Source organism: Pleuronectes platessa, chromosome 14, assembly GCF_947347685.1.
Source record: "Pleuronectes platessa chromosome 14, fPlePla1.1, whole genome shotgun sequence".
NCBI lineage: Eukaryota > Metazoa > Chordata > Actinopteri > Pleuronectiformes > Pleuronectidae > Pleuronectes > Pleuronectes platessa.
The window spans coordinates 20,820,209-20,833,005 of record NC_070639.1 but is presented as its reverse complement, the minus strand read 5'-3'; the positions used below and the strand labels follow the sequence as shown (position 1 = coordinate 20,833,005).

The window sequence follows — 12,797 nt, the reverse complement described above, 5'->3', positions numbered from 1 at the left end:
ACGAAAGGAAGCTGTGTACAGACGACGCGGCAATGAAACACAACACTGACAATTATTTTTAATTATACAGGTGTAATTAATTTAAAATGTGTAGGGAAAACGGTTTGTTTACTGCAGGAGAGAAGAGCTCCATCTGCTGAGGACTTTGGGATTTTGAGCCATGCACAACGTATACATTCACAAAGACTGAAAAAGCCTAATAGGTCTCCTTCAATATCAAAAAGAAGACGTAACTGCAATGAAACCAGATATTTTTAGTGTGAGGAAAACTAATATTAATACTAATATGTTGAAAAATACCAGAAGAATTAGCAGGATCCTTTAAGTATTCAATGAGGACTCATCGGTTCTTAGTGAATTATCAACTGGTTGCAAAGACATTTCAACCAAGAAACTATATCCAACTAACTATGGTCTATTTGGGAAAAGATTATTCACCGGGACTGTGATAATAACAATAACACAAATCACGGATCTGAGTGCATAAACCATATATGGCAATACATGTCTAAAGGAACAGATATAAATCTAGCATCACAAACACGTATTTTCATTTTTTCTTTATCAAACATCGACACATACAGGGGTACTGAGGAATAACGTCTCGTATTTTGTTGTGATGTTTTGCTTTTGCTGAGAAAATGACCTGCGACTTTGGACACGCCGAGACAGAAACCAGAGCACATTCCACTCTGACGCACATGGATTTTCCGACACTCAAAAAAAAACATACTGTCATTATGCGTGGCAAACGCAGACTGCATGCCAAAGATAAGTAAAAACATTCTATCAGCTGAAGCACTTGTCCCAATTATCCTCAGAATGAATGAGGGTGCATTAGTGTAATGCCACAGCCAGCAGAGCAAGATTTATTTTGCATGGCGTCATGTTTTTGTTTTTCTTTTGGACGGATCCCGACGCTGCCTGCGATAGAGTGTGATCCTGCAAGCATGTGGCCTAAATGAAAAATTGAAGACCTCCTAGTTGATCAAACCAATTACACAGAGAACTTAAGGAACACCAAAAGCTGATTATATGTTTTGACAAAGTAAAATACATGAAGCTGCAACTCTCCTGCAACACCACAGAGTTCTGACACAAAATGCCCAGGGGGAGAACGAATCCTGACCTGTTTTATAGAAACAAAGGGATCAAATTAAAATGTTCCTACTGAGTGGGCATGAGTACACAAATATGCCCCCATGGGCTGATAACACCTGCTACGCTCTGTGCTCAGCAACCCCCCCAACCATGTTGAGTCCCAATGGAGCATCTCTATCAGTTCACAGAACACCAGGGAGGAACTAAGTTCTTCATCCACTCAGTGTGGAGGCCTGCCCTGATATTATCGGCTCTGGCAGACTGTTGACTGGATTTACGTGAAGAGCTGAGCACACGAATTGAGTTGTCTAAGAACACATACCTCCGCCAATGCAGCCCCCTTATACAACTGTATTTAAATTCACTGGATCAACACTATTTTTGGGATATCATAAATATCAATCACCTATAGATAATTTATTTCAACCAGATCTATCCATTGTTCTCTGAGAAATCAAAGAATATGTTGAAAATCTCATAATTTATCAGACAAAGTAAGAGACATGATGATTGACAGTGCAGATTGACTGGGCGTATCGATGCAACCTCAGTAGCGCGGCTCAAATGCTGCGCAGACTCTGGCTCTAAATGTGAATCATTTAGCAGCACAAGATGGCCGCGCCTATATACAGGATATAATACCTTCATGTAAGAGGAAGCTGAGACACGTCATACTTTATACTGGTCACATTATCTTAATTCTGTCAAAAAACGTTTTCAGCCAGGAACATTGATGGTCTGACTTGATATGAAAAGTTATTAAAAAAAGTCAACTGTTGCTACTGATAAACACTGTGCAGGTATTTCCCTGGTGGTGCACAGGGACCTCAAAAGCCCCTCGAGGGAGAATTCTAAAACAAATAAAATTGTCACCTTATCGATACCCATCAGCAACAAAACAGTTTTGTCAATTGCAGTCCGTCATAGCTATGACAGCAAAGGGAGGTAGGTGCTGGGAGGATTGTTCTTTCACAAAGGGCATTTAGCCAGAAGTTATTGTGGTTAATTGAGGAAGTCTATCTCAGACTGCTGAGGCCAGACCTCTTCACCCTGAGTCAGTCCATCACAGACGAAAACAGTCTACTGGCCAAATCGGAGCGTTGTTAACCCTTTTCAGTCAGGAGCGTCGGGGCTAACTCCCTGGGACAACACACTAAACGGGCTCTTCTTTATTTTTCTTAATCTTGCTCCTCCTTTTCATTCCATATATAGCCATATCACCAAGGGCTCTGTGCAGAGCTCCATAGAATATGGAGGACAAGACGGCGACCGAGAGGGCTGATGATTACAGAAAAAGACAAGCGAGCACAAGGGAGGATAACTTCACTCATTCCCAGTATTGTGCTTCAAACTATCCTGAGACGTTTGGAGAACAATCTGTTGTTCCAGGGCAGAGGATTTACTGTCCGACCGTGCGTTCTTTAAAAGCCAAACTGTAGAGTAGAGCTTATAAAATAAGAGAGGAGTGTTTTCACAGCTACTCCGTGTGGCCTGCATTATTGATGGGCTTAGCCTAATCTACTATGAATACATGTTCAGCCACATCATGACACAATCCATGTTTTCGGGGGTGATACGCACACAGTAAACTGCTATGACGTGAACATTTGTGTGGATGTTTGTTTCTGCACATATGTTCACAAAGAATGCCTTTTAAAACAAGCTCATAGTGGCTCTACTGACAGACACGACGGCCCACTATAGCCATGCCCTAGGGCCATGTGGCTTTTTCTCCAGTTTCCTAGAGATCTACAGCGAGCTTGTGTAAAAAGGCAATGACAGATACACTTCTGTCTCAAGTACAGGCATGTGAATGAAAGAGCAGGGGTATTGTACCTGCATTTTTGGATTGTGTGAATGCTATGCAATGGAATGTTGTTGTTCTGCGTGTAAAGTCAAATCTAGGCGTATGAATTTGTATTTTGAAGAATGGGCTGTTATTCGTTATTTCACATTCATATTAAGTTTCACACTGCTGAGCAGAAACTGTTTCTCCTCCTTCATTTAGTAATTTCTCATGGGTTGAGTTATTGGCTTTAGTTATTTCAAACTTGCTAATTTCAAATTAATCTTAACTTGGACAGAGGATGTGGAGAGGAAATGATCAATTCGGGAAAAGAGAGCAACAATAATCTGAGATCTCTGTGGGGCTATTTAGGTTTTCTATTTCCCTAATGACTTTGACTAATAACTATATTTGGTCCTGGCATAACACTTAACGCATATTAGCTGAGTAAGGCTGTTAGTTCAGATAGTACAACAACATTAACTGTTACCATGACTAATAATATCTCCTACCTACAGTAACTAAGTGCCAATGAGATAGCTTAACATTGTATTTAAATATGAAGAAGAGTAGCTAGCGAGAGAGAGAGAGAGAGAGAGAGAGAGAGAGAGAGAGAGAGAGAGAGAGAGAATGAAAATGGAGGTTCCTTCCATCATGCACTCAGACTACCGAAGTATAAAGTACATAGATAAACATTCTGCCCCATCTACAATCTACACAGTTTGACCTGTGGTTGCAGACGTGGTGAGGACAGAGCCCAGGAGTCCCCCTCACCCTGCTGCACAGAGAGCTGTTCACTAGGGCTGCACCTATCGATTAATCTCTCCAAAATAAAATAAAATAAAAAAATGCAACAACATTTCTCTTTGTTCCCACTTTCTCTCGTTCAGTGAGAAAATTGAACTCTACCATCTGCTGCCAGGATTTACTACCATAAAGATAAGAAAAGCTGCGCAGGTTCAGTAGTAATGGTGCATCAAATTCTAATAGTATGTCTGGGTCTGTACAGAACGGCGTCTGGGTCAGGTCCAGATCCAAATCCAACTATTGGTGACCTATGCCTTGGATGATCCTGTAGACATTAAGTCTACAATGAAAGAAAAACAGAAATGGATATAAACAATTAATAGAAACAAACATATTTGAGGAAGGGATCTGGCAGTGTTTAATAGTTGTGTTTTTATAGCTTAAATATTGCATTTTTTGTTTTCAATGTAACTGTCCATTTGCTTTTAGCACCTCATGGAAAATGTACACAAACATTACTTTATGTACAGAGAGTAACATCAGTTATAGCATATCTGCCAGTGAGTGGTCCTGTCAACTATGGTCAAGTGTATTCCTGGTGGTTGCATGAGGGCCTTGCCCTACCTTTTGTTGTGCCAACATGCGAGTGTGTCCATGCATGTGTGTGTGTGTGAGTTTGTGTGTGTGTGTGTGTGTACGGCATTGACCGTAATGTCACATTCACGCTCTGATGCTAACCTTGTCTGGCATGTGCATTAGCCCTTTCTTCCGTTTTCACTGAGAACTCATCTCTAGTGTCTTTAAAAAGAACTTACAAAATGTCTTTTAAAAAAAATAAAATAACACAGTCTGTCCTTTCACTCACTTGGAACTCACTAGCTCTATCCCCCATTAGCATCTACACTTTTATCTGTGTCAAATCGTAACATATACAGCTCAGTAATGGTCTCAACCTGCGGCTTCCTGCTCGCCACAATTTAGTGACAGGGTTGATGGGGTTGTTTTGATTCACATTTGCACGAGTGTGAGTTAATGTCCAGTTGTGAAAGAGCCAACACTCGGGGTTCTACGTCGTGAAGGGAGCACTAAGCCTTGAAGAAGCCTGGCTCACACCATCATTATATCTGTGCAATACACCATGGATAAATTTACACCCTTTTGACCCTTTACTTTCCGGTGGTTCAGCTAGACAGTTTGCAATTCAAATTACTAGGGACAAACACAACTGCTGCGGAAGACTAACAACAATCTAAAAGCATCATAATTGGCTTGTTTTATACATTGTGTACACAAGTGTGACAATATGACTTTTATACAAACACACTATCTAACAACACCTACTTCATGCCTCTTCCAAACTGAACAGTAGCTCGTAGTTAACAATAGTAGCCTAGAGCAAACTTGATCTATTTCAGTTTGTTTTGCACAGACTGATTAATTGATTGAAACTGGCCACTCATGCAAAATTAAGCGGGTAACAAAAGTCTATTTCAATTCTAATGAGAAGTGGGTGGAGAACAACAACAGGGTAGCACGAATTTTGACTGTCCCTGTCACAGCAAGGTCATCTGTAGCCTCAGTATTTCGTGAAAGTGACATGACTGCATGACACACACACTGTAATCAAATTGAGCTTCTCAAGCAGAGCACGAAAAAGTGCTTTACAAAGTCGCTCATTCAAGTCATCCCAACCACTTAAGAATTCATATGAAAAGAACAAATGTGTTCTCATCCTCTTTCTCCTGTTTTCTCAATCAAAGTTGATTCAATTCCCATATTTATTCTGCCAATTTTTTTGTAGTTTTTAATTGTCTGGTTTAAATATTATACTTTAATATGTTTTTTATATTTGTCACTCTCAGTTACTACTGCTGTTTAATTAAGACATTATTCCATATGTTAGTAGAAATAAAAGTAATATTATTATCATATTGTTGCTCTCTTCCGTCACAACTTGTTAATTGTCTTAATTGAATTATAGCACATCATGCTGGTGAGGTCTCTCTCTGGTTCCCCCTCATATCAGGTCTGTCTTTATGAAAATGAATGAATGCATGTTTGGTTCAAGTGCATTTGCCATGGGTCCCTTTCAGGTTCCAATATTACGACAAATCTGTGGCAGAGAGGATCCCGTTGCTCACAGTACGAGGTTGACTGTGATTATTTATTTAGCCTTAAACCAGTTATTTCAAAAGTACAGAGGTAAATCTGTGTGTATGCAACTTTTATTGCATTATAGCAGCTACATGTTTAACTCCACATTAAATTAGGACAACAGACAAAGACAGGTGCTTTTAACTTAATATTGCTGCAGCACAAAAACATATTCAAGTCAACACACATTTGATTGGGTGCCATATTTAATGTTAAGACTGACTGGTGCATGACAGAAAATGCTTCAGTCTGTGCTTATCAAATCGTCTAACCCTGTGTATTTTTATTTAATGGAAGCAGTTTCTCTGTACTGTTCAGGACTATGTTGTTGGCCAGCCTCAGTATATCATAGTGATAGGATGATTCATAGTTTCGCAGGATGTTGACCTACTATCTTTGAGCAGAGTCTTAGTTGGTGAATCAGTTTTGACATTTAAGTAGTGGATTAACACTTCCACCGTATGATATTATGATACTGTAGATCTCTCACGAGCACAGACGTATAAAAAAAAAAACAGAAAAGTCGATCAGCTTGCCTCAAAAGACTTTTTCAATCTTTGCCTTGTCCTTCTGCAGACACATTCAGTATGATCTTCCAACACTGCACCCAAATGTTGATAAATAACCTGAATAACATCTTCCAGTCTGACTTTCAATAAGAAGGAACTTTATGAGAGAGTCACAAGAGCAACCAAATACAATCTCCTCTGTTTTCTTTGTGTTAAACTGAAGAGCATTATTATCACTTCAACTAACCCCCGTGTTCACACCACGTTGGTGCAGTTCAGAGTCACTGAACAGAAACATGGTGACTGCATGATCAGAGTACTTCCGAACATAGTGATTTTGTGTAATTGTTGGGTATGAAAGTTAAGAGAGGGGCACCATTGGCCCTGATTGCCCATTAAAAGGGTTTTGTTTGCCTTGAGAGGTTGGACTCTGAAAAATGCCAATGGATAAGATATGAATATAGCTAAACCTGGGCCAAAACACTAACAGGTTATTGAGGTAAAGTAAATGAGATATTTCATAATCAATGAGGTCTCAAATCCTTGTGTTCTTTTGGAAACAGGTAGAACTGCCGGCTCTTTCAGGACGTACAATTGTGGTTAACAATTCCCCCGGTTTATATCACCACAACAGCCATGAGAGATCTTCTCTTAAGGACTGGGACCACTACAAATACTGCATACTGGCTAGTATTACCATGCCTGTCATTTAGAGCTGAAGGCATTTTATACTCTAAACCGATTACAGGTTAGGAGAAACCCCACACGTACATCTTTTCCTCTTAACACAGAGTCTGACGACAACAAGAGCTTTTTCGTATATTTGGTTTTGGGCAACTCAAAAGCAGCAGAGACAGGAAGGTGGGGAGACTGCCAAGTGTCACACAGGCCTGATCAGTTGATGCAACACCATGAAATACAAGCTGATGTTGACTTAAATCAATAACTAAGTGAGAGGGGGGAAAACAGGAAGCCTGGTGTGTTTCAGGAAAAGTCCCCAGGACAAAGGATGAATGGTCGTTAGCCACAAATGGCCACTGATAAGCTGAACAAGGGAAGTCAAGAGTATGTCTCTATTGTTATCCGTGTATTCATTTCAAATATTTCCAAAGTGCTTGTGCTAGTGACACAACGTTCTCACTTGTAATTGGAACGCCATTAACCGAAGAACCATTTGTTACCTGCAGACAGACGGCTTGTTCCCCTTCACATTTCTGTTTATGCTACTGTTCCTGACACACTGAATAATCACTCTTTAGCTACAGGAAGACAAATGAGCTACACGTAGGCCTACTGCACTAATGATAAGACCAGGCTTACATCGTTTTTTTGCAGGATTAACACTGTCCTACAGAGGAAAGCAAATAGATTCAGGACATCCAGAGCGTAGGCAGCCAGAGTGATTGACCCATCATTTAACCTCTGCATTCAAATATTTTGCTTGCAAACATGTACTGGGCAATCTAGGAGGTTCTCCTCTCGCCAAGGGAACCATTTGCACAAAATTCGGTGCTTGGCGGGTGATCATTTCAGCAAATAGCAGAATTCCTGAAGGTGTGTCAGTCATGAAATCAGCCAACCAGCTTAGAGACACGAATACGGGGGTAAAGGTGTCCAATCAAGAAGGTTCACTATCAGGTATAGAGGATCAGGTCATATTTTTTGTGGGCCTATTTCTACAGAAGGTGACAACACTTACATCATGGCAACGGAGTAATTGGATATCTATCCTGCAGCTTACCACAATAAGGACTGATACTGAGCCTGTGTGGTTTATGCATATACGCATTCAAATCAGCACCCATCGGCCTGCAAATCCTGGAGAATTGCACTGTCTTTTTATAGAGCCTTATCCCCATGATGTATGCATCACGGCTCAAACAACAATGTCCTCTGGGCAGGGAATATATAGATCTATGACAGATGCTGCTTTTGTCAACATGGGGCTGTGTGAAGGGCAAAGGGAGGATCCTAATGACTAATTTCCCTTTTATTTTGTAATTTATACTTGTCGACTCATCGAAAAGTGAGAAACCACGTAGAAAGCAGTAAAGATTGAGCAGAGTGTAATCTGGATCATAGCATCTAGGGGTAAATAATGTAATTTATGGTTTTTCTAGTGTGGCTAAATGTTAACAATGCTAGCACCAGCCGCCTTCTTTTCTTCCAGGGTTAACGCCCATATTCCTGTAATGAAGATAGTTACGCATTGCTCGGATAGAGCTCTTTAATGCCAGTTTATTCTGACTGCACACAACCATGTTTTAATTTCCACATTAAAATACCAAACTGTATTTTAAAGGATGTCACACTTTCCACCTTGCTTGTTTACATCCACACAGGGAGAGGAGGGAGCTGCTGTCTGCCAGGACTGCAGCCATGACTCGACACGGGTGGCTGCAACATATCTCAACATCACCAAAAAAAAAAAAAATGAGTTTAGCAAAGGAGTCTCTCTGATACCGACCAGCGAGGGAAGCAAGGTTTAATTATTTGGACGATTGTGCACGCCCCTAGAGATGGTTACGGTTTTAGTTGCCTCTGTTCTAGGACAGCAGGGTCCCCTTTCTTTAACTCCGTAGCAGGAGCAGCAGTAGCAGCAGTAGCAGCGTCTCTACAGCCACACGAGTCCACTAACGTAGAACCAGTGCAGCATCTCAGCTGCATGCAGGCACAATGCAGCAAAGCTGAGTGAACTTCGCTCTCTCTGTCACACACACACTCACACAAGTAAAATCCAATATGGTTTCCTCAGCCCCTGGTCTAAGCCGTTCTCGACACTTTAAACTTGTCCCCTCAGCAGGTGGAACAGTGATGCCGCAGTTTTATACAGTGAGGTCCAGCGGAGGCGGCCCTTTAACGCAGCTTTGCGCAGTGTTTGATTGGTTTGGCCCTGACACTGCTTTGTTTTAGCTGACTACAGCATTCGGATTTTGCAAATACCTCAATTACTCCCTTTAACTCAGCAAATCAGCCAAATTGCTTCCTCTCCCCCCCCCCCCACCCCCCACACAGCTGCAAATAGATTCAATCATTACGCATAATTTATTTAAGTGAAAACAAGTAATTGATGCTTCACCTGGATTGTTGTTCTGCAGAAATAACCAATTGTGTTGTTTGAAGGAAAATATGAGTCTGTTCTACTCGTCGGCGCCAAGTCTCACCGCTGACTTCTCTTAAAGAATGGAGAACCCTCACAAGGAAATTGCACTTGATTCAAGGGTAATTGCTACCAGTACAAATGAGGTGATTTTTCTGTTCGTCAGCCCACCATCAGTGACATTAAAGGGGGTGGACAAAAATAACATATTCACATTTCAGTGCAACGCAACTCAGCAACCCCTGGAAAATGACCATAAGGTTGATCCCCCCCCCCCCCTCAAACACTAACCGAGCATTATAGTCAGTGAGAGGTGGGATTTACTGCTGGACTGTCGTGTTAGATTGCATTAGTTTCAGCAAGGTGTTCCTAATGAAGTGCCTTCTCCATGTAAGTCTAAGAGTCTGATAAGATTAAAACAAGCACTTGCCCTCTTCCCAGAGGATTTGAAACCTGTCAAGTTCCAGGGATCTAGCCTTACTCTACCCTAGCTCCCAGCACTGACGACACACAGTGAAACAGGGATTTGGGAAATGAATGTTAAGTTGCCAGTATAAACATAAGAATTAACAGTGGGACTTGTGTGGTATGTGAAAGCCTTTTTGCACTGTGGCTAACAGGCATCTGTCCCTTGGAGATGAAACACTTGGAGCTTTGTCGTAGCTGCCAGCATGTGCCTGTTGTGGGAAATGGCCCAGTTTGAGCACACCAGTTGCCTACTAAAAAAGCCAGTGGATGAATTTGATTGTCATTCATTTATTTATCAGCATTAACCTTAATAAGATGTTGTTACTGCACTGTAAAGCATTTCCCTTCATCAGGAGAAGAATATCCAAAACTTCATCCAAAAAGCATCAAAATTCAACCTAGTTAATAAAGGTTAGGTTTAATGCTACATATATTTAAATCACATTTTTTCTTTAAGTTGATTGCCCCCCCTCAGGTTACAGGAGCCTAATACAACACCAGAGGCTCAGATGTTTCACTGATATCAGCTCATTATTTCAAATAGATACTGGTGTCGCTGTAGTTAAAAGTCAGCACAGAAATGCCAAGATATAGGGAAATAGATTTAAGTTTGCACAAAGTCACATTCGTCACGATCAGACGTCTTTACATGATTCATATTCTGATATTGTTATCCATCTAAAAACATCAGTGTTGGTCGGGGTACAGTTCTGCTCCGTCCCGGTCTGTCTATTTGCTGGATCAAACACAATTTAGTACATTGCATAACATGAAGAACTGAGTTTTTTCACTTTAAAAGCAGCTGAATAACAAATGGACGAGTGCATTCTTGTGGCCACTGGATACACGTGTTATAGCGATGATCGTTATAATGGATTTAGAAGTTATTCTAAGAGAATTTTGAAGTTTTTAAATAAAACGTGGCTTCAGTGCAATCTGGGAAGAGCAGGAACAGATACTGGCGTCCCTCCTTCTAGGTATAAATGTCATTTTTTTGCAGCAACACAGTTGGTTAGTGTTTTGCACGTTATAACATAATTATAACATAATAAATTGTGTAAATCCATGATGGATACATTTGAGAATTGGAAGGTTTTTGCAGGACAAGAAAACTGATGGGTCAATCTGAGTCAGAGGTAAATACTTGTGTCAGGGAGTAAAAAGAAAACTGGCTGCTCTCCCCGCATGCTCAGTGTTACCAGAGCAGGTCTATTTTTTATTATAGGGGGAAATGTGGGAAATGCCATAATTTGTAGCAATTACAGCAAAATGTCATCTCTGGTTCCAGTTGATTCCCTTTAAATCGGTGGATTCAGATGAATTGACTTCTGAATAATCCAGTTGTTTCCCGTCTCACTCTCTCTTTCTTTCTGCTGTGGATTTAAATGCCGGAGTGGATTTGACTCGTGCTCAGTTCAACCTGCACAACACGGACCTGCTGCCGCAGCCGCATCAGCATCAGCAGCTAGCATAGTGCCTGTGAGACGGTGTGAGTGCGGGTCGTACGCGCTGCGGTCCCCGGGGCAGAGCTCCACCACCGGGCCACTCTGACAGGGTGAACCACGGAGGCGAGATGGAGCCACAAACCCGACCGCGGCGCTGCGCACCCACACACGAGGGTTAATCCCGCGGTAGGGTCGCGTCAAACGAGCGGCGTCGTGTCAACCGGCGAGTCCCAGCGCCCGCCTGCGCAGCTCCGGGAGCATCACCAGCACCGATATTACATAAAACACGAGCGGAACCCGAATCTTGTTCGCAGCCCCGCTCATCCTCCGCTGCCCAGCTAAATAACACCGCCAGAGGGGGGGGGGAAGAGGCCACTCACGGTTGGTGCGGCGCCGAGAAGAAGTCACGGTTCTCCGGGTGCGTCGGGCTCGTCTCCGCCGCTTGACTCGTCCACGGACACACGACTGTTTTCCTCCGTGTCGTCGCCGCTGTCGGGAGAAACGCGTTCATGGGCTGAGCGGCTGTCGCATGTACCGCAGTGTTCACTGTCCGAGAGTCGGCCCCCCGCTTCTTCTCCACCACGGCCCGGGGAACGGTGCGCTACCGCCGCCGTGTGGCGTGGAGGCGGCACAGCTCGGTCAGCTCAGGACTCTCTCTCTCGCGCGCTCTCGCTCTCGCTCAGGAAAGTTGTGTTTCTTTGTTTCCGCACGAGATTTTCAAAACAAAACCGAAATGAAAACAAAGCGGAAATAAAGCTTGAACAATTGAGACCCGTTTGAAACGGTCTGAGATCGGGTCTTTATAAACCTGACACTGAGAATCACACTGTGTATACAAATAAGTCTTGTAAAGGATGCAAAGTGAAGCAACAATAAAAAATAGAATAACAAGTTTATTTATATCTGATTGCTTAGAACCGCCCATAGACTGTAAGGATGGATGACAGCTCCTTAAAAGTGAAGCCAACGTCTCTTGGTCACCACCTAGTGGGTGGATGCAGCTTGGTTATTACCTCTGCAATGACAAATCTACATTACAAATCTACATTCAGAAAAACTTGATTTATACCCACAAGGAAATTGCTTTTTAACGACTGCTCAACACTTAGTCGGGAAGAGGAAAACTATGATACAAAAGTCACAATAACAATAAGTAATAGAAATTATCAATGCAAATGTGTAGAAAAATAAATAAAGCGTGTGGCAGAATCTCAACATGGACATGAGTGAAACAGTAGATCGTCAGGAGTAGTCTAGTAGACTACTGATGAAGGAGTTGTATAACTGGATTGCCTCAGGAAGGAATGACCTCTGGTGGCGTTCCGAGGAGCACTTAGTCATTCCGAGTCTCGTGCTCCTCTGGCTCACCAGAACATTACTGTGAGGGTGGGCCATGATGAAGAAGAGTCTTGACAACATCCTCCACTCAGTGACTACATGCAGAGGGTCCGGCTCCACCCTCAGGACTGAGCCAGCCGTCTGAATCT

At 42.2% G+C, this 12,797-nt stretch overlaps 1 protein-coding gene across 1 annotated transcript in view; it reads right to left on the bottom strand.

Moving 5' to 3' along the window:
* adarb1b (adenosine deaminase RNA specific B1b) overlaps window positions 1-11,866 on the bottom strand; it is a 104,081-nt gene extending 92,215 nt beyond the window's left edge. Inside the window, exon 1 of the mRNA XM_053439554.1 lies at window positions 11,691-11,866. The gene's annotated coding sequence lies outside the window, so the exon portion shown is untranslated. The remainder of the gene's footprint in view (window positions 1-11,690) is intronic.
* Window positions 11,867-12,797: the final 931 nt, after the last annotated feature.